This window comes from Papio anubis, chromosome 15 (assembly GCF_008728515.1).
Source record: "Papio anubis isolate 15944 chromosome 15, Panubis1.0, whole genome shotgun sequence".
NCBI classification, from domain to species: domain Eukaryota; kingdom Metazoa; phylum Chordata; class Mammalia; order Primates; family Cercopithecidae; genus Papio; species Papio anubis.
The window spans coordinates 30,506,602-30,530,225 of NC_044990.1; the positions used below are offsets into that span (position 1 = coordinate 30,506,602).

The 23,624-nt window shown below is 42.8% G+C and overlaps 1 protein-coding gene across 1 annotated transcript in view; it reads right to left on the reverse strand.

Annotated features, from left to right (window-relative positions):
- Positions 1-16,719, reverse strand: part of TMEM272 (transmembrane protein 272) — a 77,008-nt gene extending 60,289 nt beyond the window's left edge. Inside the window, exon 1 of the mRNA XM_031655860.1 lies at positions 13,373-16,719. The gene's annotated coding sequence lies outside the window, so the exon portion shown is untranslated. The remainder of the gene's footprint in view (positions 1-13,372) is intronic.
- Positions 16,720-23,624: the final 6,905 nt, after the last annotated feature.

Here is a 23,624-nt window from a genome sequence, read left to right on the forward strand (position 1 = left end):
GCTGCAGATTCAAAAATCCCCAGGGATTCTGCCAAAGACAAAACTCAGGGTGAAGGGAGATGAAAAGTGTACTCTAGACCTCCACGATTGCAGACTCCTTTTATCTGCTATGGAAAGGAAGTTCTCAAAGCTTAGTCAGCACTTGGGTGAACTCAACCTTTCTTCTTGTTCCCTGCCATCCAACAAGAAAGTGTGCAGCCAGCATTCCTTTGCTACATAAATCAGTTAATTCATCATCCACCTATGTATTTATTCACCACCACTGTGCCTTCCAACACTATGCTATGTTTGGGAATGAGCTAATTCTTGCCTACAGGAAGCTTCCCATCTAGTGGGGGAGACAGATAATCACACAATCACAATGTCATTATTTGGAAAATTTGGCAAATGCTAGGAGGGAAGAGGCCCATGGGCTGCCTCTCTGAGAGAGCACTACAGCAGTGCATGTCACTATGCAAAGATGCATAGAGATGAATGAAACTGAGTTTTAGCCAAAAGGAAACCTAAGGGTAAGTAAGCTGTGTACAGCTAATGTCTGGGAATCACCTGCCCTTCGGCACTGGTTCACAGATAGAGAGAGTGCAGATAACATTCACAGAAACATCTCCTAACCTCTGGGCTTTTATTAATACTGTTAGCACAAACGCAGATAGATTTCTCCACAACCTCAGCAGTAGCCAAAGCTGGCTTCCCTTAGCCAGCACCTGTGACAGCAAGGTTGAATTCCTGAGAGAGTTCCTGGGTCTTTCGTAAGATGAAGCACAGGCAAATATCTATGGAGAAGCTCAGCCTCCCTGCTTTGAGCTCCTGGCAGGGAGAAATGTCATTTATGCTGTTTCAGAGTCCTGCTCATTTAGCTGAGTTCCAGATTCAAAATGAATCATCTTTGATTCCAAAATCATAATGCAGATACTGGAAGATTCAGAGGAGCCAGAAACAGCATCTATTGCCACAACTGTTGTTTCACCATTAAATTCATCTTCCCCACAAAGCCTGAGCTGTGCCTCCAGCCAGAAGCACTTACCCAAATTACCCAAAGCTGCTAGGAGGTCAAGGAAATATTTTTGAAATGCAGTGGGTTCTCCAGTGTCTTCTCTGGTTTAAACCATCTGTGGTTTAAATAATCTCCAGGAAAGGGGCTACTCACCCAACCCCTCTCCACCTTGCCATCCCTAGACTCATGCGAGAGTTTAAATAGAGAAGGCATCCCACTGGCTGTCTAGTTGAACTCCCTCATTTTGTAGATGAAGGAACAATGCTCACTGAAGAGACTTTGGCTGTGGTAAGGAGTGGAGCTGTGTCATGACCAAGGTCTGACTCTTGTTCATCTATTGCTTTCTCCATCCTCACATTATTAACCTCAGCAAAGCTATTCCTCACTGCCGCGAGGAGGGCGGACCATTTCCTAAGGTCTTAGGTGCCAGCATTAGATGTCGTGCTGTCAAGAATTCTCTTGTCCCTTTAAACGTATCAGTGGGGCTAGCTCCACCCTTGTCCCTAAACTAAAACTCAAGTAGACACCATGGATTCTTCCAGTCACTTTAAGTTAAAAAACACAGTCCCCATTCAGGAATTTTTTTTTTTTTTTTTTTTTTTTTTTTTTTTTTTGAGATGGAGTCTCGCACTGTCACCCAGGCTGGAGTGCAGTGGCACAATCTCGGCTCACTGCAACCTCCGCCTCCCGGGTTCACGCCATCCTCCTGCCTCAGTCTCCTGAGTAGCTGGGATTACAGGCACCTGCCACCATGCCTGGCTAATTTTTGTATTTTTAGTAGAGACGGGGTTTCACCATGTTGTCCAGGCTGGTTTCAAACTCCTGACCTCGTGATCGGCCCACCTCAGCCTCCCAAAGTGCTGGGATTACAGGTGTGAACCACCGCACCTGGCCTCAATTCAGTAATGAAGATGTTCCACTCCCATGTAATAAAGCTCTGGACCCTTAGCGGGCTCTGCAGGAATGAGAAATCCCACCGTTGAAGAGGAGATGAAATGGCCGGATACTTCTTTTTCTCTCCTGGTCATGCTTAGGTAGGTTTGGATCCTTCCAAGGTGGAAGTAGAGGGGATGGAGAAGCAGGAAAGTTCTTCCATGACTGATCCTATTCTAGAGCTTTGACCTTCTCTGGATTTGCCAGCTGTTTAAAGCTGCTTCTTCTTACTCTTTATGGTGGCTTTTGTGGTTCCTTGGTTACCCCTTCCCCTGTGAAAGTCGTTGATGCCAAGGTGAAGTCACTTACATCAGGCCCAAGCAAAGTGGAGCCGGGGAGGTCATGAAGGAGGGGATCTCACACACATATTTCTGAGATAAGAACACAAGAACCTTCTAAAAACCCACAAATCCCTCAACATCCTGCATGTCCTGCACATCCTGCTGTTCAACACAAGTCTGTAGCAGGGCTACCACAAGAAATTCTGCAAGATTGTGGCATTCCAGATAAGCTGCTCTTACAAGACTTGCCTAGCAATGGCTGTCTCCGCCAATAAGTGAACACCAGCTCCTGCCACAAGCCCCTGTGACCAATGATTTTTGTTTCAGAATAGCCTATGTGAACCTCTTCTTTGTCTTTTAAAAGTTTCCCTTTACATTAATTTATCCGGATAGACCAAGATCATCATGGCTTGCATATACTAGATGTCAATCCCGTCACTATCAAATAAACTCTTTTTTGTCAGAGCCTCTCTGTCCTGTCAATAAAATAGGTTGATGCTCCCAACACACACACACACACACACACACACACACACACACACACGAGGAAGGACACTCTTACCTGCCCTCCCACCCATGAGCATGAGATGTAACTATTCAGCTGGTTGCTTACTACACTTATCAAAGCCTTACACAGTCATGGTACTCCCAACCTCCCCAGAAGATCCTCTTGCATAGGATCTAAGACACTGGTTCTCTTTCTTTTGCAAAGCCTATGTCTTCTCCATGGTCATACATTCATTCACTTTGGCTTCAACAAACTCTGGAATGCAATTACCCTTCAAACCATAACTCTCTACTCTGATACTGGCAGCTGCTTTAGTCAGCCTCTCACCCTTTGGACTTCACAGGCATGACTTAGTCACAGAAACACCAGTTACTGTAGGTACCATGTTTTAAGTTGTATATGCGATACTAAAGTCCTTCTTTCTCTTGACTTGGGATAGAATGTAGCCCCTTCCCAAGTCTTTGCCCTTGATGGGAGTAGAAGGATTCACAATATAGGCCTTCTATAAATAAATCTTGCAAAATTCTCCAGAAATTTCCTACTCTTGACCCTTTAGTATCTTCAGTGTGGGTGAGAGTCTAAGAGTTATGTAAATGATTTTTGGAAAGTTGCTTGGTAAATTCTGCATATGGTTTGGCACCTCTCAATTCTTCAGCTAAAATTTCCTTCTAATGTTTTGTTAGATCTGCATATATTTAACCAAGTCCTAGTACTTTATGGATTAGTTTCTGTATTGGTAATTTCAACTCCATTGAAGTTACCATCCCAGGCTTGGTTTCCCCATGAAGGTGCCTTTGGCATTTGGGATAAGATGATTCTTCACTGTACAGTATTTTCTCAGCATTGCAGGACATTTAGCATCTCTGGCCCCACTACATGTCTGCAATGCTGTCCCATCTTTGGTGACAACTAAAAATTACCCCCACCCATTTCCAAACATCCCAAGGGAGACACTTCTGTCCCATTTGAGAACCAGTGATCTCTCAATTAGATAAGAGGATGAGTTCTCACTGTCAATCAGTACAGATTACTTCTTTGCATAGGGGTATGCTCTGTCCTTCACATAGGAACTAAAGCAGCGAGGTTTGGTGAAGTGTGGCTGACTCAATGCAAGAACATCCATCCTACTACTGTTGGTCAGCAGCATGAGTTTTGTTGTTTCTGTTACACCTTCCCTTACCTGATGCCCTTTCTCACTGAGGATGATAGTGTGTTCTGGTTGGATAATACTTTGAAATATATAAAAGTGTTTTGTTTTGTGCATGTGACTATATTTAACCAGAGCCATCCATTTTAGGACAAATTAAAAATACACATAGAAAGGGTCTTTATTCAGTTTTTGGCTTTTAAAATAGGTTCTTGGCTCATTTCAGAAGCTTTATGAGAGGAGAAAAAAAGGGGAAAAAAAGAGAATAATTTTCAAATTAAAGGGCAAAGCCCAGAAGAAATGAGAATGAAAGAGAAGAGGAGGGGATGTCCAGTTAACAATACAAAGCAAATGCATCCACTGCTTCTACTTCCTCCCTAAGTCCCAATAAAACACAGAAAAGGGGTTGTTTTTAAAAATCAGAAATAAATCCACAAGAACAAAAAGAATCAGAAAGAAACCAATAGCAACGCAATTTTGAAAGCAGAAAATCTGAGGAATGAGTGGTAATGGACTTAGCAAAAATAATAAAGCTGAATCCTAAACTGGCAGTGGGAAAAGCCAGGAACCAACCCAACTTATACTGCAGAGCCACCTTCCTCTCACCAAGGCTGGAAAATTAGCAGGCCAGGTGCTTCCTGAAGCACGGGGATAGATGGAGCCAAGGACAGGAAGATTACATTTTCAAGAAGCAAACTCTTAAGATTCTCTCCCCTCCAAACTGCTCCTCCATTTTGTAGAAGATAAGGAGGTTTATTCTTTGGGGAGGACAAAACTCAGGGTCCTTAAACTGCAGATATCAGATATTGCAGAAGATGGTCATACCTCACAAAAAATTGGCTAAAAAGTAAAACTGTACATTACGTGTTGAGACCTTCCTCCTCCCCATCTCCCGCCCGGTCCCCTCCCCACCATAGGAGCCGACCTCCCAGATGACTCCTAGTGATTCTGCCCCTCTGGTATGCATACCTTTGGACCACCCCAACCCACACTGAGTAGAGCTGATCTGTGTGACCAACGGAATAATAAGAAAAATGACAGAGTATGACTTCTTTTTCTTTTTTCTTTTTCTTTCTTTTTTTTTTTTTTTGAGACGGAGTATCACTCTGTCGCCCAGGCTGGAGTGCAGTGGTGCGATCTCGGCTCACTGCAAGCTCCACTTCCCAGATTCACACCATTCTCCTGCCTCAGCCTCCCGAGTAGCTGGGACTACAGGCGCCTGCCACCACGTCTGGCTAATTTTTTGTGTTTTTTAGTAGAGATGGGGTTTCACCGTGTTAGCCAGGATGACAGAGTATGACTTCTAAGGCTAGATCATAAAAGACACTGTGGCTTCTGCCTTGCTCTCTCTTGAATCACTTGCTCTGGAAGAAGGCAGCTGCCATGTCATGAGGACACATGGGGAGGAAATGAAGCCTCCTGCCAATAACTAGCATCCCTTGCCACTTGCCAGGAATGTAAGTGAGCCACTTTCGAAGCAGAGCCTCCAGACTGAGCCAGATGGTTGCAGCTGTTCCACACCTCACTGTAACCTCAGCTAGAACTACCCAGCTAAGCTGTTCTTAGATTCCCAACCCGTGGAAATTGTAAAATAATAAATGTTTATGTTTTTAAGCCACTACGTTTTAGGGTAATTTGTTATGCAAAAATAGATAGTAATCTCCCCCTACACACACACACATACACACACACAGAGAGAGAGAGAGAGAGACAGAGATGCCCACAGGCTTTCCAGCCTTCCTTCCTCACTCAGCTCCCAGCATGCTGGCAGCCAAACTTGTCCCTTCTAGCAGGAGAATGGAAGCATCTTACTCAGGGAATTTGACCAGCTCAGGAGAACAGGCCAGAAGTGCTAACTCTAGGGACTCGCCTGTGCACATAGGGCTTCTAATAACTGTTTTATTGCTCCTCTGTTAAATATGAGCAGATGTCCAAGGATCACTAGGCACTTTTGGAAAGCCTCTAATATGACATAGCCTAAAATTAACAGATAACTGTAGCTTGGAGGAAACAGACAATATACAGGGAGAAAGAAGCTTCTAAAAGATTATAAATTATTATTAATATCCATAGAGAGATAAGAAAGATATTGCATCACTGAAACAAGAAAAAAATGCTAGGAATATTCAGAAAACCAAAAAAAAAAAAAAAGAGTTATTGGACAATATGACAGCAGGAATGAAAACTTCAAGAAGTGAGTTGGAAGATAAGGTTGAAGAACTCTCTGAGAAAGATGAGCAAAAAGACAAACATAGATAGGGGAAGTTTAAGGAGAGACAGAGAGGCTTAGACCAGGAGTTCCATCCTCCACATACTGAGATCAAAAAAGAAAGAAAAGGAAAAGAACATAGGGGAAGACATGCTCAAAAAAGTCATTCAAGACTATGTCCCAGAACACAAGTTTGCAGATCGAAAGGGCTCAGGAGTGCCCAGAAGAGTGGATGAAAACAGATCCAGCCGGGCGCGGTGGCTCATGCCTGTAATCTCAGCACTTTGAGAGGCCAAGGCGGGCAGGTCACGAGGTCAGGAGATCGAGACCATCCTCGCCAACATGGGGAAACCCCATCTCTACTAAAAATACAAAAAATTAGCCGGGCTTGGTGGCAGACGCCTGTAGTCCCAGCTGCTCGGGAGGCTGAGGCAGGAGAATGGTGTGAATCCGGGAGGTGGAGCTTGCAATGAGCCGAGATCGCGCCACTGCACTCCAGCCTGGGTGACAGAGCGAGACTCCGTCTCAAAAAAAAAAAAAAAAAAAAAGAAAACAGATCCAACCAGGACACATCACTATGGGATTTCAGAATAGTGGGAGCAAAGAGAAGGCCTAAAATCTCCTACAGAGAAAAAGAGGAACTGAGACAGAACAAGAGCAAGTAACAAAAATTAAAATAAAGTTATACAAAATAAGACAAGCAATAAAAATAGCTTCAGATTTCTCAATGACACCACTGGAGGATGCTAGAACAATGGAGGACAAGCAAATATTGATGTCAAAATTCTGAGAGAAAACGATTTTCAACTGTAAGTTTTATTCTTAGACGAATTATCAACGAGGGTAGAATAAAGGCATTTTTCAGGCACATGCGATCTCAATTTACATGAATGCACCCTTTTCTGGGAAGCCCCACCAAAATGTGGGGGTTAAGCAAGACGGGGGTAGAGGTGGCATCAGGAAGCAGGAGATCCAATACAGTGGTTAGGGGAGGGGAGACCCCAGGGGACAGCTGTGGCCCAGGTCCAGAGAGAACCCCAGTCTAGACTGGAGCAGTCGGAAGTCATTAAAAAAGACGAGACAAAATTAATGGAACTCCTAAAGTAACTGAAAGTGTTAAAAGGAGATGAACATTGCTGCAGGACAGTTTGAGAGTGAATTAGTAGCAAGTATGGAGAAAACTCAGCAACTGAGAGAAAAACAACAGTTACATATTAACGTCAAACAAAGAGTTGTGCAGGAAAGGAAGAATAGTATGGTCTACTGCATACCCAGCTGTGAATGGCATTTACATAGTTATGTAAAATATAAATACCACTGAATAGTGATCCACCCAAGTTACAATACACAATATTGGAATGAGAGACGGGATGGGAAATCTGCTCATTTTTTAATTATGGGAAGTCAGTATATAATGCCTAACACTAAAAATTTTAAAACTAGTAAGATAAGCATATTACTTAAAGCAATGTTTCTTGAATTTCATCATACATCGGGATCAACCAGAGGGCTTGTTAAATCACCAGTTGTTCTGCCCCATCCTTCTGCTCCAGCCACACAGAGCATCTCTCACTTCCCTGCAGTGTCTAACTCCCTTGTGATGTTGGACCCTTGCATGTGTCGCTCCAGCAGCTGGGATGTTCTTCCCTCAGCCTTCACCAGGATGAGCTCATATTCATTCTTCAAGTATCAGCCTAGATATGGCTGACGGTGAAGAGCCTTCCCTGACCTCGTGATCCTTCTGGGGTCCCTCTTCTACTTGTACTTCCCCTGGCGCAGCATTGGTCACCCTGCCTGAATCTTCTAGCAGACTGTAAGGTGAAGAGGGCAGAGACTATGCAGGGAATGCTCAAAGGCTTTATGGCTGCCCAGCATCTTTGGAACAGCCTTCCTGTGTTTGGGGAATTTCCCATCTCATCTGTGAAAGTCAGAAATTTATTTCCCAGCCTCCCCTACAGCCAGAACTCAGACATGTGACCCAGGCTCCACCAATCACAGGCATCCATGCCAGACCTCAGTGAAGAAAAAGATGCCACATGAAAGTCATTGTGTGAGGGCAGGAACTCAAGCTTTTAGAAGCAGCAGGGACAGAGGCCCTGTCAGAGGGGTCCCTGCCTGGGACAGTAGTGTGAGCCAGAGCCCACACTCAGCTGCAGGGGCAATAAGGGTTCTTTTGGAGCAATCCAGAACTGTTTTCTGCATAATGTTCCTGGCTTTGAAGTCACTTACCCTCACTCTCTGGCTGTGGGGGAAATTTCCTGAGCTCCTTAATGTCCTTCGATAAATGCCATCTCTAATAAGCTAGCAAGAGTGGGTTTCTCTTTTTTTTAACTAAGAACCAGGCCAAGATAGAGAGTAACTGTCTTGTTTTGAGTTTTATCCTCAGTGCCTAGCAAACTTCGGCATGCAACAGATATTCAATACGTGTTTAATGATACAGATGAATGAAGGAAGGAACACTGGATGACCTCTGACTTCCCTGAGAGAAGGAATGTGAGGCCACAGTAGGCGCTTCTCATCCTGCCCCTTCCCAATGAGGAACCACACATCTAGGTTTGTATCCAGGCCTTATAAACCCACACCCAAATGCAGGCAAAGGAAAGATGCTCCCTTGATCCATGGAGGATCCCGTTCTGAATATCATGATCACCTCTTTAACCCCAGGGAAGGGCGAGTCATACGGGTGAATTCCGCCTCTCACGGCTGCAGGTGGGTAGCAGCACACTTCATCACTTGTTTTCCTATTTTTAAGCCCACTGTGAGCTCCTCCAGCCAGAAGCACTGGTTTTACTCATGTTTTATGGCTGTGCTGTCTGTGCCTGCCTCCCTCCTCCTCCACAATTTGAAATGAGCTCTTAAGTAATATAAAACAATGCTTCGTGACAGCCTGACTGGGGCTGGATTGCTAGGGGCGGTCACTGCAACCCAGCTGCACATTTGCAGAACTCAGAGCTGGTTGCTTAGCAACAAAATGAGATGCTGGCTTAACTAGTTCTAGACCCACATTTCCCTAACCAATGTGGCTTTACACCTTTGCTGCAGAGCAAAGACCCCAGCAAAGCCTTGAGAAGAGAGAACAGTTGCTCATGTTGGTTGAGAGCTTACTCTGCTTTAAGCACTGTTCTAATGCTGTGCACTACATTATATCTCAATCCTCACAACAACCCAGTGAAGTGCTGCTAGTGTTAGCTCTGGTTACAAATGAGAAACCTGAGGCACAGGGAGCCCAAGGTCACACAACCAGTAAAAGGTGGAATGGGGATTTGGACCTAGGCTGTTTGGCTCCAGAACCCATTTTTTTTTTTTCAACCAAGTTAAAATACTCCATTCAACAGCCACTTTCAAATGCCTTTCCCTTAAAGCAGCTAAAGCAGGAAGCTCACCAATGGACAGACCTGCTTCTTTGCTAGCGTGCAAAGTGAAGGAGTTTAACACACTACTTACACCGCAAATGCCTGCATCCACAGATGACCTGGTTTTGATGCCAAGGCCTTTATCACACATGACACATGACCAAGAAGATATTCTGATGACAGTTCCCTTGGAACCCTACCCACCTACCCCTCTCCAAACCCACTGGAGTGTCAATCAGACTCTGACTTGGCCGAGGGGTCATTTCTTGACCTGGCTTGGGGTGATGAGAGGTTGCGGCTATGCAACGAGCACAGAACTGGGAAGAAAAGAACCTCCTTGCAGGAGATGCTGATCAGGGCATGAGCACAAGCCCACATACAGCCTCCTGGTCAGGCTCAGCTCCCACTTGCCTGTACAAAACCACCCAGACATACCTTACTGAAGGCCTCCAAGTATGAGACCTGTGGGAGAAGCTGTCTTTTCCTCCTTAGCCATAAAGATCAGTGTAAACTCCAACTCCAAAACCAAAGCCCTTTACTTCTCCCCTGCTCTTCCTCCCTCCTGGGTCTTCACCCAAGGCAGTTCTCTCCTAGCTACTTTTCCCTCTCTGCCTCTGGTCTGCTAGGTTTCCTAACTTAGAAAAAGTTGTGGCTTCACTGACTGGCTCCTTTTCATCCTCAGCCCTGTGCCCTCCCTCCAGTTTGTTCTTTGCAGCTCTCCTGGGGCTGTTCCCAGAAAAAAAAAGGAACAAACATCACTGGAGGGTGACCAGGAACCATTTGTTGGTGCGTTGGTCTCTTGGCTTCTGGAACATGTTCCACAAACTCCCCGGACTCCACCACGACCTCTTTCCAAATTATGTTCTCTTTTAATAGCTCCTGTTGGATTTTCCTTTGAAGCGTGGTCAGCAGACCACTATGTGGCCCCTAGTGGTCTGTCTATTAAGAGATCTTCAGGCAGGTAACTCAGGGTGTCATGAAATCATTTCATTAGCACATATTTCACCAGTTTGAAAGGAAGCTTAACTGTGGGTACAGAAATCCTGTTAGGTTCTCAATAATCATTACACATGCACAGATTCACACATGCTACAAACATTGCTCTGTGTCTTGGTTAATACTCAGTTAACTTCTTTTCACATTATTTGCATTTAGGATATTGTTTACTTTTGTTAAATTTGTACACTCTGATTTTATTATTGTGTGGTCTTATTTCCCATGATTCTAAAACGGAATCATTGAAGGCAGGTGATGTTTTGGGGAGCAATGGGTGGTGAGAATGCAGATACTAGAGGGTCTGGAAAATCAATTTTTGGTGTGTAAATTTGTTATTAGGTATTGGGAAACCATTAAAGGTCTTTGTTTGCTCACTTGTTTTTGCATGTGAACACGTATTTTGCTGTTTATAACCCCAACTATCTTATAGGAGGTGAGATTCCATTAAGCAGACAATCCTGTGTTTGAAGAATACTTTCTTGGGTTTGAGATGTAGTCTGGAGAGCAGGATGGGGAGAGGGGGATTTCTCTGGAAATCTGGAAACCAGTAGGAAAAATCTGGGACCTCCAGCTGGCAATAATTCCAGAATTTCTACACTGCAGGAAATTGAAGATTTGCTTAGAAGGGAGACCCAAAGCTAATGCCCCTTCTTCCAGCAAAACCTTGACACTCACCAGTGCTCCTAGGAGTGACGTGAGAGGCAAGGATTGAGGACCAGAGATAGAAAACAAGTAACTTGGCAAGATGCACACAGCTCTGTCCAACCTGCACAATGTGACCCCCTCTGAAGGCCCCTTCCCGTCCCAACTTACCATTTAAATGTTGTGTAACTAAACACTTCAGAAGATTAGGTAAAATGCCAAGCACACAGAGTCCCTCAATAAATGTCTACTTCCTGCCTTTTCTCCCCAAGTCATATACTGCATTACACTAGAAGGCAGGGCTTAGGTTTTGCCTTGTCCATCTCTGTACCTTCAGCTCCTTGCATAGAGCCTGGCTTATGTAGGTGCTCAATGAATGTTTGTGTGCTTGAGAGAATGAACCATAATTTACTAAGTCATTCTACTAAGCTATGTATTAATAATTGAACATCATACTTGTTTTAAAATTTGCTTCATTATAAATATCACTACAATGAATATATTTGTCCCAATTTTGGATTGTTTCTTTAGTTTAGGCTCAAGAAAGTAGAAACAGTAAACCAAGAGGTAAATTTCTCCAAATTATTTTCTGATGTGTCTAAATTGACAATTCTACCAGAGCTTTTAGCATTTTTCTTACCAATTTGTATGAAGTATTTAGATAATGAAGACATTAACTCCTGTCTTATTTCCTGCAAATTCTTTTCCCACTCTTGTTGTACTTGTTGTACTACTTAAGTACTGATGTATGATTTTATTTCAGTTATACTGTGGTCACTTTTAAATTTTAAGAAACTTAAAATTGTAATTTTTTTTTCTGGAAAATTTACACTTAGGCCTCTCCCATATATAGGTGTGATAAATAGTCATTGCTATTTTCTTTTGCTGTTCCCCCTTTGTATTAGTTTGCTCTCATGCTGCTATGAAGAAATACCTGAGACTGGATAATTTATAAATTGCAGTTTTGCGGGGCTGAAGAGTTCCACAGGGCCGAGAAGGCCTCAGTAAACTCACATCATGGCGGAAGAGGGAGCAAACACGTCCTTCACATGGTGGCAGGGAGAAGTGCCAAGCAAAGTGGGGGAAATGCCCCTTATAAAACCATCAGATCTCAGCCGGGCATGGTGGCTCATGCCTGTAATCCCAGCACTTTGGGAGGCCGAGGTGGGAAGATCATGAGGTAAGGAGATCGAGTCCACCCTGGCTAACATGGTAAAACCCCGTCTCTACTAAAAATACAAAAACTTAGCCAGGTGTCGTGGCAGGCACCTGTAGTCCCAGCTACTTGGGAGGCTGAGGCAGGAGAATTGCTTGAACCCGAGAGACGGAGGTTGCAGTGAGCCAAGATCATGCCACTGTGCTCCAGCTTGGGTGACAGAGCGAGACTCTGTCAAAAACAAAAACAAAAACAAAAACAAAACAAAACAAAACAAAAAAACCATCAGATGTCATGAGAACTCACTATCACAAGAACAGCATGGGGGGAACACCCCCATGATCTAATTACCTCCCCCAGCACGTGGGGATTACAATTTGGATTACAATTCAAGATGAGGTTTGCGTGGGAAGACAGAGCCAGACCATATCGCCCCTCCAATAGCTTATTTTTTAAGTATGTAACTCTCAGATGTATATGGAATTAAATTGGTATTTGATATATGGAGAAAGGTAAGGGCCAGAGAGATTTTTCTGCATTGCTAACTACGAATTTCCTTACAATGTATTAAATAACTCTTCCTTTCACTATATGAAGGCTCTTTTGTTATATATTAAATTTATATGTCATATATTTGTATTTCTTGTTTCTATTTAATGTTTTGGTGCATTTGTTAGAATTTCCAAAAGGACATAATAAAAAGCTGGTAACACTGGGCTTCATGGTTTTGCTCTCGGTTCTCATGACAGGTTCATTTGTATTTACACATAGATTCTGGGAATTTGAGGCCCAGCAGAGCCTCCCTTAGGAGATACTCTGGACAAGAAAAGCCACAGCCCTGGGCCCCACAGATCACAAATAAACAGACAAAGATTTTTGAGCTTTATAACCACTTTGGTCAATGGGAATGTGAGCAGAACAGGGCCTCTTGGCAATGGATGTCTCCTTTTCCTCTAGGCTGAGAAACAGAGAAAACCACTCTGCAGGAGGAAAAAAAGAACAAAACACACTTGCAGAAATAGTGAGGTGAGAGTCCAGCACAGGGACTTCCTGTGTTCCTTACAGCATGCCGGTTTCTGGTCCCTGATTTCCTAAGCCCAGGTTGTTCTATGAGATAATCCAGTACCCATATGAGACTTTCGCATTTTCTTACCTTAGCTCGCGTTCCTTTTTCTTGAAAGCGAAAAAGTCTTAAGTAACAATAACTGCAAGGGATTGGATGAGCTGTCTACCACCACGGCTCACCATCACTCACAGAAGTAATCCATCAGACTCAGGGCTGAGAACATTGCTGATGACTTTAAGCGGTTTCTTGTGTCACCCAAACCCATCTACAGAGAAAGTAACAATTAAAAATTTGTACAATTCAGAGGAAGATTTGGAAGAGGGGTTGAAGTTAAGATGAGTGGTCGCTACATAAAGGCAAATGAAAAATGTGTCCTTCACCTTCTCACACACACCCACCCTACATACACATGACCTTTCCACTTCCACCGGGAATTTCAGATCACCTGCTTTGTGCCAGGCACTAAGCATACAATGGTGACTTGTAAATGGGTATTGTCCTCAAAGACTTTGAAATACTGTGGGAGGATAAGACTTAATTTCAACAGAATGTGGCAGATGCTCAGAGAGAGGTTTGCAGAGAGTAGTTAGGAATGTGGAGAAAGGTCATTTAGTCCAACAAGAGGGTCCAGGAAGGGCTTCCTAGAGAATAAAAGGAGAGAAGAAATCAAACAGGGAGTCGAGTCATTATGGATGCCTCAAGTTGACAGCAAAAAGCCAGATGCTCCAAATATTCTCTTGTAACAACCAGAATTCATTGCTCTTTCCTTTAACACACCATGGGGCTGAAGTGTGGAATAGCTGGGGGTGGGAGGGGTGATCAACGAAACTGTAGATTTTCTGTTTTTAAGCTTAAATTTGATTTGAGAACATTAGTAATAGAACATGCATGGGTAATAAATGATAGAGTCTGTAGTTTTGATGGGTGCTTATTTTTGGAAAGTAGTAGGTGGCTAAAGCAATTTTGAAGCTTCTAGATTGTTGACTTTCAAATTCAATTCCTTTCACCAAAAAAAAGTAAGAACTCTAAGCTAAGCTGTGAACAAAGACTGAGAATCTATTGAAATACTTGAAGAGAACCTGTGTAATTATTATTCTCCACCCTGAGGCATAGGCCTGTAGTTTAAAGTATTTGGAAATTAGAATCAGTTATTTTTAAAAACCTGATTGGGACAACCAAGAAAGTAAGTAAATGATGAAACATACAGGGATTTTTTTTTTTTTTTTAAAGTCACACTGTTGTGCAAAGTTAAACAACACAGAATAATACAAAGGAAAAAGTCAGTTCGTCCCCACACTACCTTCCCACCCATAGAAATCCCACTCAGGTAAAATAAAATTTTTAAAAATGACAAAATAAACAAATGCTAATGACTAAAAGGAAGAATCTAGGAGTGGAAATTCTTCAAGACTACTTTTTTTCCATTGGGGCCACATTTTTGAATGCAGGCAGCAGGCCCCACAGGCCCATGGGTGCCATGAGAAAACCACAGATCTTGGTCAGCAGCATCTAAATTCCAGCCATGGATGGGGGTGAAGGATAAAAGACTACAAATTGGGTTCAGTGTATACTGCTCGGGTGATGGGTGCACCAAATTCTCACAAATCACCACTAAAGAACTTCCTCATGAACCAAATATCATCTGTTCCCCCAAAAACCTATGGAAATAAAAAATTTAATAAATAAATTCCATCCAAGGTCCTGGAGAATGTTGGGAAGAGGTGACTAAAGTGATTATGGCGTACACTGAAAAGTTAGGTGAACTGCCATTGCATAGCCAGAAGAAAAGGAAGCTGAAGGATGAGCTAGAAACAATCACCAAGTATTCTGGGTGTGGCCAAACAACTGAACAACATTGAAGGAAAGGTATAGAGGCAGCAGTAAGCATGGATTTAGGTCACACATGCTGAGGCTCTTGCTATAATGGTTGTTCTATTCCGGAGAAGATGTAAAATCTCTTCTCTGGGGCTGCAGGAACAGGATAAATTGCCATTCACCAGGGATAGTTCTAATATTAACAGCCTGAAAGGGTAGATGACATGGATGGTGTGCCTTCAAAGTTTATTACTGTTTTCCCCAATAATAACTCTTTTTTAAAAAATCAGAGAATGAGAAATTAAGGAAGGACTAGAAAGGCGGCAGGAGGAATGGAAGAATTTGAAATCAACCTATCTGATGGAAAACAGAGAGAAAGAGGAAGTAGGAGGAGTAAAAGCTTCAACGGCTGGACAGAAGTGAGGAGGGATGTTAGTGAACACAAAGCTCCAAAAAACAGCAGCTGTGAGCTCACAAAACTCATACATTGAAATCCTAATTCCCAAGGTAATCTTAGCAGGAGGTGGGGTCTTTGGGAGGTAACTGGGTCATGAGGGTGGAGCCCTCATGAATGAAATTAGTGCCCTTATTAAAGAGGCCCCAGAGCTGCTCTCCTGCCATGTGAGGGAGCAGCAAGAAGACACCATCTACGAACCAGGAAACAAATTTGGTCACCAGACACCAAATCTACCAATGCTTTGAACTTGGATTTCCCAGGCTCCAGAACTGTAAGAAATAAATTTCTGTTACTTATAAGCTGCTGAGGTTATGGTATTGCATTATAGCATCCCAAATGAACTAAAACAGTAGGGGTGCAAGAGAGCAAGAGGACATGAGGTGTTGGTAAGGGTTGTGTTGTGTAAGAGTGGATTAGCATTTAATCTATTTTCTATGGTGTGGGACTAAAGAATTTAAAGACAATGATAAAGAAAAATTTATTTTAAACAATTTCATTTGTGAAATTGTGTTTCTTTGAATGTGACACTGAGGACTAAACCACATAAGTCTATGATCTTGTTGGGATTACATAAATTAGCCACTCATTTACTCATCAAAACCTCATTCAATGTCTAATATGTGCCAAGCACAGTACCTGAGATTCTATGATGTCATTTAGTTACCCTAGCTATTTTCAATAATTAATACATACATTGTTAACTGTGCTTAATGACATTTTGGAATTGGACTGTTGGGTCTTTATATTGCTGAGACTCCTACTGCCTATTGAAAGAAAAGCTGTATATATTATCCAAAGGTGTAAGCTTGTCTACTGTCTGATCTTAAATAGAATATTGAAGCAGTAGTATCCCAAATAATTTTCCTTAACTAGCATCTAACCCTGGTTTTGTAAATTAGCTTCCCAAGAATTAAAAATCAGACAGGTAGAAATACCAAAGCATAGTCAGAATATCTCATAATCTAGTTACATCTTTGAATGAACCAACAGTTATAAAGGTGTTGAAGGGACACAAGGGTGGCATGGGGGGTGGGCACAATTGCCATCAGAACCATGAAAAACCTGCCAAGAATATATTAAAGTGGCTTCAGAAATGGTGAAACCTAAATGATGGTTCTATTTACTCTGTAAAAGTGTAAATACTACAAACTTTTCATTAAAAAAGAAAAAAATATATAATAAAAATAATTTTTAAAAAATAAATAAAATATAAAATAAATAAACAAAATAAAAACTAAAAAAATAAAAACAGTTGTGTTACAGGATTCCTTCGGTGCTGCTTTGCCAGCCAGAAATGTCTGTGGCCGCCATGATCTCTGCCCAGGGCCTTGCTCAGGCCTGCCAGGCTTGCTCCACCCACTCCACCCAGTAGGCTGCACTCAGCTGGTGCCCTGGCCCAGTTCCTGTGCCCGCCATGCTTCTGGGCTCAGCCTGTGGCTCGACTGGGTGTACCACGAGTGGCTTCCATGTTGGGTGCCAGCGTCTAGATGAACACAGTAGCACCTGAAAACTTGGAGATGCCAGCAACCGTGGAGCTCCAAGGGGCATTACAGCTCTTGCCCAGGGAATCCTGAGGTCTAAGTTCCCAAGAAATGTTGTATATTTTGTGGTTCAGCAAGCCAGCCAGGAGGGAACGGTGCCCAGTGGATTCTCTTCTTTGCACCTGTAGGTTAGCAAAAGGGGGCATGTTACAGCTCTCTTGTTCCCAAATGCCCCCAGCTCAATGAACAGGGTTATGTTACAGCGTTTTTCCCACTCACCATTCAGCAGATTTCAGGTTCTTGTCCCGTGACCAAAAGGAATGAGGTATGCAAGCACTGAAGAGTGAGCAAGGCAGAGAAGAAATTTCTTGGGCAACAGAAAAGCTCTTGACCCGAGAAGGGATCTGAAGCGGGTAGCCCTCAATGGTGAGAGGGGGCCCTAAAGTGGATGGCCGTCTGTGAGGCTGAGTCTGGGGTTTTTATGGGCTTAGAAGGGGGAGTGCATGCTGACTGGTTCATGGGTGAGCTTTGGAAAAAGCACCATTCAATTGGTTAAAAGGCATCATCCAGAAACAATCAATAGAGAGAGAGAGGGTAAGACAGGGACTCCAGTTGTGGACTCTATCTGGGCCCGGCAGCTCAGTTTTCAGGCTTTAAATTGTCTTTGGTTTGAAGTTCAGGTTTCACCAGGGACTCGTCCCTGTCTGCCTAGGAATCCTGTTGTTATTGGTTGAAAACACAACTAATGACAACACTTGAATTGTGTCTACACCTGGCTTGTGTTTGCCAAGTGCACCTGTGAGTTCTCCTCCATCCATGTAAAGCTCTGCTTCCCTTGATACATCCACTCCTTTGTCGTTTTATACTCCAGCTTTCATCCATTCTGCTCTTTCCCTTTGTAACTAAAATTACTTTAAAATGATGTCAAAGCAAAAGTCTGTGTTGCCCTTTTAGGTTGGAAGAGTGAGGGAAATATTGGCAATGTGGAGGGACTACGTTTTTAATTATGATCAATTAGTGATACCAAGTACTTAATCACTATCATTTATTGACCAGTGTTCATGTAGCATCAATAAAGAGGTAGAGAATGATGCACCCTCAGGCCAGAATTCTACAATAGTTAAGGTTTGCTTCTAGAAAGGCCTATCCTCCCACATCCCTAAAATTTCCACAGTAAATAAGGAAATGACCCATAACCTGTCTTTGACAACATGCAAGATTCAGGGTTGATCTTACATTTTCCACAGATGGGGAGCCTAGAAAGTGAAAATTGGTTGTGGCAATGTTGACCTGGGTTTGAGATTGTTTCTGTCTCCTATTCACTGTGACTTTATTTAGATGTCCCAGGCTTTGCTCTCTCCTTTGCAAATAATATTATACTTCATATGGTTAGTTTGATAATGACATGAACAAATATGTGAAATGAATTGTTGATAGCCCTTAAGCAGTGTACTAATGTATGCTGTGGACTATGGTATAGCCTGACAATTAAGATTTTGGAGACTGGAAGCAGATCAACTTGTGTTTGACTCCTGACCTCTCCACCTGTCTTGGTCATGTATGCTGACATTGGTACATGACCTCAGTAGTGTATGGTGAGGTCCTCTGACATTGGAGTCAGACTTCCCAAGTTTGAACCCTGACTCTTCCCCTTGCTAGCTGTGAGAGTTTGCAATTTTTCTCTGCATCCCTCAATTTCATCATCTATAACAAGAACTTACAATGGAGCCTACTCCAAAAGGCTTTGATGAGGATTAGCTGAGCTGACAGATGTAAAGCACTTAGGCCATCACCTGGAACACAGTAAATGTTTGGTTATGATGATGATTAAACTCTCCAAGTCTCTGTCTCCTTGTTTGTAAAATGAGGAAGTAATAGCTAGTCCATAGGACTGGTGTAGGATTAAATGAAACAGTGTTTTACCACCTACGCAATTGTCTCAGGCATAAAAGATGCTTTCGGGGTCCAAGTGGTTGGTGCCATGATTCGCATGCCAGTCAAAGTCAGTCATGGTAATTCTACCCTCTGGCCACTAAGTTTAGAATTAAACACTTGATCCATTTCTGTCCAATAAGAAGTGAAGTTCAGTCTGCTAGGGGTATCCATGAACACTTTTGTCTCTCTTAAAAGAGACCAACAAGAAAAGACTCTCTGATTTGTGTCTGGATGTGACACTTATTCCTTCTTGCTCAATTCTCATATACAGCATGTATTAATCCGTTCTCACAATGCTATGAAGGAATACCTGAGACTGGGCAATTTATAAATAAAAGAGGCTTAATTGACTCACAGTTCTGCATGTCTGGGGAGGCCTCAGAAAATTAACAATCATGGTGGAAGGCATCTCTTCACAGGACAGCAGGAGACAGAATGAGTGCCAGCAGGGGAAATGCCAGACACTTACAAACCATCAGATCTCATGAGAACTCACTCACTGTCACAAGAACAGCATGGGGTAAACTGCCCCCATGATTCAATTACCTCCCACCGGATCCCTCCCACATGTGGGGATTATGAGGATTATAATTCAAGATGAGATTTGGGTGGAGACACAACCAAACCATATCACAGCATAGCAGGAAATAAATGGGCATGTATAAAATTTGCAGTTGCCAATACATTACAGTAGAATAAAATCTCTGTAGAACAAAAAGACTTGTAAAGAAGCCAGGCTCTGGGCTGGCTTTAGTCTTTGTACAGAAGCAAGTTTCCCCTCCTAGGCACTTCCCTTTGTATACAGAGAGTCAGACAATGGTCTTGTGGAATTGAATGTCTTAGACACACAACCACATTACCCAAACCACAAGATCCCAGATTTCAGTCTCTGTTCCATCTGAAATCAAGCCAAACAAATAAATGTCCAATGAGAGCAGATCATTTCTAAAAATATAGTGAGGGCCATATACAAAGCTTGCCAGCTTTATGCTCCAAACAAAAACTTGGGGGTCATGAAGTTTCTTGGATCACTCAAAACTCCATAAAGGAAGAAGCTTGTAATCCTCAGAAGGCTTGTAATGTTCAGCTTCCCAACCTGGTACCTAGAGCTTCCATTACACCCATCATTCTCCTTTATTTGTGTACGAATTTTACTCTCAAGGTACTGGTTTGGGAAGGTGGTGTAGAGATCTCGAGAGAAAAGAGACTAAGATTATTGTAGATGACAAGCATCCAAATGACTGCAGACTCTGGAAAAAACAGAGGTGCTGATGGAGAAGTTGGGATTAAAAAGCCAGCAGGTTGAAGACTTTAGTTTTAGTTTTAAATAGCTGTCAAGTTATTAAACAATAATATTCACATTTCTCGAAGAGTTAGTACCTGCCAGGCAATCTTCTAAATGCCACACATACAGTAACTCACTTAATCTTCAAAATACCCTATGAGGAATGAACTTACATTATTCCCATTTTAAAGAGGAGAAAAATAAGACACAGAGCTGTCAAGAGACTTACTCAAAGTCACAAAGCTAGTAAAGGGCAACACTAGCATTTGAAACCAGGCAGTCTATCTCTAGAACCAATGCTTTTAACCTCTCCACTGTTGGAGTCTTAAATAAATAAAGATTATTATCTTTTCCTATAGATAAAACATTTTCTGAATTTTTTACATCATTCTTACTTCAAGTTATACTTACTACAACATAATCCATTACAAGCAAAGATTTGGGGCAGTATCTTGGAGCTGACTGTCATGATTCCATCTTAGTAAGTTCCCAATTACTGGAAATTTCTGGCTGGTAAATAATTAAGTAGTGAGAACTAAAACCAAATATAGTTTGTTCCCTCTGCTAAAGAATGCTGAGACCAAGTAAAATAACTTACTTACTTGCTCCAGAAAGCACTTGTTTCTGAATGATAAGACTGCAAACCAACTAAAATAGTTAACTTCTGAAGACTTAGCTGACTCCTCAAAACTAACTTGAAGATCTTTACCTTACCATGCTCACCAGTCCATAACTGTTATATCAGAAATTCTAGGCCGGGTGCGGTGGCTCAAGCCTGTAATCCCAGCACTTTGGGAGGCCGAGGCGGGTGGATCACAAGGTCAGGAGATCGACACTATCCTGGCTAACACAGTGAAACCCCGTCTCTACTAAAAATACACAAAAAAACTAGCCGGGCGTGGTGGCGGGCGCCTGTAGTCTCAGCTACTTGGGAGGCTGAGGCGGGAGAATGGCGTGAACCCGGGAGGCGGAGCTTGCAGTGAGCCGAGATCACACCACTGCACTCCAGCCTGGGAGACACAGCGAGACTCCGTCTCAAAAAAAAAAAAAAAAAAAAAAAAAAAAAAAAAAACCAGAAATTCTACCCAATCCCAATCAGTTCTCTGCTTGCAAGACCCACCTTAAAATTACCCAGCCTAGGACCTAAAACTCTATAAAGATCTTCTCTTTTGAGCCACTACTAAGTCCCTGAAAGGCAGTGTGCTCTCCACTGCAGTAAGTCTCATCAACTTGGCTTTGCTTGGTGCAAAGGTTTGCCTGGTGGTCTTCTGGAGGAGTTGATAGTTGTCATTTGAATGCCTTCACCAACTAGTAGTTAGCCACCCATACTTCTCAAGCCACTCTATAAACATCATTAACTGACTAGCCTGGACAACTATTTAGCAATTACCTGAGCTCTGCTTCCATTCTTAGACATCCTTCAGCTGCAGGATTCTGAAGAATGGGGCCCCAAGACGGCAAAGGAGAATCAAGGGAAACAGTGATTCAAGCTATCTCTATTTTGTTTCTTTCAGGGTTTTTTAAAAATAGAAGAAGATATTACAAAATTTTTCATTTCAAAAATGAAGACCATCCTTCTATTCACCTGCTTTATTCACTGACAGACTGCCCAGGACAGACAGGACATGCCCAAACAATGAATGTTTCTGCTGTGAAAGTCCTTGGCTTTGAGCTTGTTCCTCCACACTAATCCAGTAATGCATATCCTTATGTGGCTCATTTTCTGGCCTACTTAAAGGGAATTAGAGGTATATGTTTCCACGAACAGACCGCAGCATGAGGAAAATTGTGAGCCTTCTGGCACAGTAAATCCTTGAAGACTCTGCCAACTCTTCTCAATTCTTCACTTCCTTCTCCTCCCATTCTGGAAGATTCCAGGCTCACTGGGGAACAAGGAGCTGCTGAGAGGAAAGGCAAGTTGGGCCATTTCTAGTTCATCTGCCTCCTGCCCTGCCTTATGCCTCCTACCTCCCAATGCCCAGTCATCTCTAGTTCTGGGGGACAGACATGAGTTTATTTCATTGCATTAACATCTAGCACAATCTCAACTCACTGCAACCTCCGCCTCCTGGGTTCAAGTGATTCTCCTGCCTCAGCCTCCCAAGTAGCTGGGATTATAGGCGCCTGCCACCACACCTGGCTAATTTTTGTATTTTTAGTAGAGATGGTGTTTCACCATGTTGGCCAGGCTGGTCTCGAACTCCTGACCTCAGGTGATCTGCCCGCCTCAGACTCCCAAAGTGCTGGGATTACAGGCATGAGCCACTGTGCCCAGCCTACTTGACACAATCTTATAAAAATGTATTTCCTTTTTCAGGGATCCCACCTCTGTAACCTCCCTGTCACATCAGTCCACACCACCAGCACCTTCCAGGCTAACCGTGTTAACAACCTTTGTGATTATATACCAATATAGATGCATATAAGATTTGCTTTATCATTTATAGTCATCCTATGCACACTTCATGCATCTTGCTTTTTCTCACGTGGCAGCATTTTATAGGAATCCGTCCAAGTAAGTTGGTAGAGTTCTAATTTCTTTTTTTTTTTTTTTTGAGATGGAGTCTTGCTCTGTCCCTGCAGGCTGGAGTTCAGTGGCTCGATCGATCTCGGCTCACTGCAACCTCTGCCTTCCAGGTTCAAGCCATTCTCCTGTCTCAGCCTCCCAAGTAGCTGGGATTACAGGCGCCTGCCACCACGCCTGGCTAATTTTTTTGTATTTTTAGTAGAGATGGGGTTTCACCATGTTGGCCAGGCTGATCTCAAACGCCTGACCTCGTGATCCACCCACCTCAGCCTCCCAAAGTGCTGGGATTACAGGCATGAGCCACCGTGCCCAGCCAGTTCTAATTAATTATTTTTAATGGCCACAGAGTCTCTCTGGTGATGTGTATTTCACCATGATTTTTTTAACCACTTTCCCACTGATGGCCATATACATTCTGTCCAGGTGTAACTGTTTGCCACAATGACAATGCTCTAATAAACACCCTTGAACACATTTTCATTATTACTGGTGGTTTTCTACCTGTGAGATAATTTCTTAGCAATAAATTCCTGGGTAAAAGAGCATCTTTTTTATTTTAACAATTTTAATAGATATTGCCAAATTGCTTTTCTAAAAGGCTGTAGTATTCACACTTTTCCTCATGTCCCTTCTGTTATGGAATGAATTGTGTCTTTCCAAAATTCATATGTTGAAGCCCTAATCTCTAAAGTGACTATATTTGGAGATAGGGCCTTTAAAGAGATAATTAAGGGTAAATGAGGTCATAAGGGTGAGATCCTAAACCAACAGGACTGTGGCCTTACAAGAAGAGGACGAGACACCAGGAATGCATGCACAGAGAAAAAGGCACTGTGAGG